The sequence below is a fragment of the Peromyscus eremicus genome, chromosome 15 (genome assembly GCF_949786415.1).
Source record: "Peromyscus eremicus chromosome 15, PerEre_H2_v1, whole genome shotgun sequence".
Taxonomy (NCBI): domain Eukaryota; kingdom Metazoa; phylum Chordata; class Mammalia; order Rodentia; family Cricetidae; genus Peromyscus; species Peromyscus eremicus.
The window spans coordinates 71,079,427-71,082,408 of NC_081431.1; the positions used below are offsets into that span (position 1 = coordinate 71,079,427).

The 2,982-nt window shown below is 51.5% G+C and overlaps 1 pseudogene; it reads right to left on the reverse strand.

Moving 5' to 3' along the window:
- Window positions 1–202: 202 nt before the first annotated feature.
- On the reverse strand, window positions 203–1,072 carry LOC131925637 (ER membrane protein complex subunit 8-like; annotated as a pseudogene).
- Window positions 1,073–2,982: the final 1,910 nt, after the last annotated feature.

Consider the following 2,982-nt stretch of genomic DNA (forward strand, 5'->3'; position numbering starts at 1 on the left):
CACTGGCTGCTCTGGTCAGGTGACTCCCAGGGTGGCGGTCAGGGAAGCAGACACAAGTGTCAATGCCAAAGCATAGCTCTCACCTCAAAGGGAGTCAGAGATGGTTTATACTGGAGCCAGGAACACGATTCAGCTGATCCCAAACTCCGTGTTCCAGTGATAACAATTTCATGAAGTTTTTTGTTTGTTTTTTTTTTAGATTATAAAAGGCTAGAACTGTTCAATGGGAACAACCTGGGACAAGCAGAAAGAGCTCTGATGGGCAGGATTGGGCAGCATAGGACTAAGAACCACACCTCTCCACAGCCCTGCCCTGAAGGATGCCAACCGGACTCCCCTTCCAAGGCACACATCACAGACTTGCAGCTTCCCATCAGGCTAACTCATTACTCCTCTGAATTTAAAAATATGTTTTCCTCTTCTCTGTGGTGGAAAGTGTCCAGTTGTCATGGTTCTCGTCTAGCACAGGTGCAGAACTGCTTTGTTGATCTCAGGATTTGTCCAGTCATTCCGAATGTCATCCAGGTGGTTATCAAAATCCACGAGCGCTTCACAGGAGCGGCTGTCCAGGAGCGATGCCGAGATCAGGAGCGGCTGTCCAGGAGCGATGCCGAGATCCTCTGTGCCTCGGGCCAATCTTCACAGTAGTCGTGGTGTGGGTCTCTGCATCTCCACCTGTTCTCATGGTGTTCGCACACATGGATGGTAGATGCTGCGCAGCCCATCGTGAAGCCCTCGGCGATCCTGGAGGCCACCTTCTCTGCCACCTGGTTTGGGCTGGCATCCTTCACACGCTCATTAGCTTGATAATAGCCGGAGATCACATAGCTGTTCTCTTTGCACCACGAGTCAATCAGAGTGAGCGCCACCTCCAGCATGGGCGCTAGGGCCAGCGTGCAGTGGAAAAGCGGGATGCAGTCCACGAAGTATGGGTGCCTGCGCCCGGCGGGTGCTCCTTGTGTGGCCTCTGCCTCTCGGCCACCAGAAGCCCGTTGACAGCGCAGTGCGGGTACTTGGCGCGGTGTAGTGCCATCTTGCAGTAGGCCTGGGTGGTCAGCTTCACGCCCGGCATGCTGAGTCTGGCTGGCGACATTGCAACGGAGACCCACCATACGAGGAACAACCTCGCAGCACCCTGTGGCAGACTCACGCCTCCACTGGCTACCTTCCGCTTCTACCCTCCCGCCGGAAAGCCCAATTTCATGAAGTTTTCATGGTAACAGAACAAATAAGTCAATAAATCAAGACACTTCTAATACATGGTGGGAGTACCCTGTAAGTGGGTATAGTAAAGGGGGAATCTCTGCTATAGGGTTCAGGTTCTGTCGGGGACAATCTAGTAGATTTCACATTGGACAGTCACAAGGAGGTTAGGGCCAATATCAGGGAGGGCTAAAGAGAGTCCAAGATCATTGGCTTTGATCTGCTACATTTAACCCTTCACAGGCAAGAAGGTTTTTAAAAACAATTTTCCCTTTTATTGAAAATAGAATTTTTTCCCCTCACATAATATATCCTGATTACAGTTTCCCCTCCCTCTACTCCCCACCCATCAGGATCTACCCCCTTCTCCATCTCATTAGAAAACAAATAGGCTTCTAAGGGATAATGATAAAATAAGATAAAAAACTTAACCAACACACCAGAATAGAAAAAAACAAAACCAAACAAACAAACAAACAAACAACAACAAAAAAAAACAACAAAAAACAAAAAAACAAAGAAACCAGCCAACCAGGCTCAGAGAATCATGGCCATAGGCTTTTTCTCCCCTGAAAACTTCAATTCACACAGTAGTTTCCCCTCCAGGCACCCAATGGCAAGGAGAGTGACACCATAGAATGTGGGAAGAGCTGGCCTGCAAAAATATTCCTCCTTCAGAGATACTCCTTCCTCTGTCTCCGCTTCCTCAAGCCCTTCAGGCTGTGGCTGCCAGCTCCCAGCTCCCGGGGCTGGAAGGACAGGAGGAAGCAGGAGGAGCCCTCCTCGGCTGCTGCTGTAGTGAGGATCCACCCCACCCCTGTTCCCATTGTTAGGTCTGTTGACCCTTGGGAATCTTCCAACCACAGGCCAGAGATGCTGAAGATACAGGACGGTTAGTCTTCATTGTCAATGTGACGGGATTTAGAGTCACCACGGAAACACCTCTCTAGGCAGGTCTACCTGTTAAGTTTGTAGACTGAGTTAATTGATAGTGAAAACCTACTCTAAATGTGGGCAGCACCATCCCATGGCCTGGGGTCCTGGACTGAGGAAAAGGGAGGAAGTGAGCTGAGCACAGCGTTCATCTCTCTTGCTTCCTGATTGTGGGCGAAATACAAGCCGCTGCGCTGCCCCACGGGCCTGCCACCACGCCCTCCCCGCCACCGTGGGTGGTACTCTCACAGTGTGACCCCAAACAACCCTTTCCTTAAAGGGTTTTCAGCAATTTTGTCACAGCAACGGGAAAGGTGACGGACACAGAGTGCAAAGAGACACGCGGGCCTTCTGCAGTGGATACCACCGTGCGGTTCCCAGACTCCCCTGCAGGAGTGTGAGAGGCTTCCTGGGAGGCACACAGCACACCTCTTCGTGAATTGCCCTGGCATATGTGCCCCTCCTCGGGACAGACAACCGCTGTTGCCTAGGTGAAGCAAGGGTGAAAAAGCCCAGCCCCTCTGTGTGGTTTAGGATGACCCTAAGGGGCCATAAAAGCATCAAGATGCCTCCCAATCCAACTATGGAGATGGCGGTCCCGGTCCCAATGTCAAACCTTCCCTTCCTGCTGTCTTCACCCTGAGAACCTCTAGAGGAGCCATATGTAAGCTACTCTGTAGCTCAGCGTGTTTCCAGGGATCCCCACTTTCATACTGTTCAAGGGTGCCTTTGAGGGGGCAGCCCATGAGAAGAAGCACCCACCCAGTGGAAGACTGCTGTTCTCCCGCTATTCAGCGAGTCTGTGATGGCGCCCGCTACTTGCTGAGTGGGGTCTCTCAGGCACTT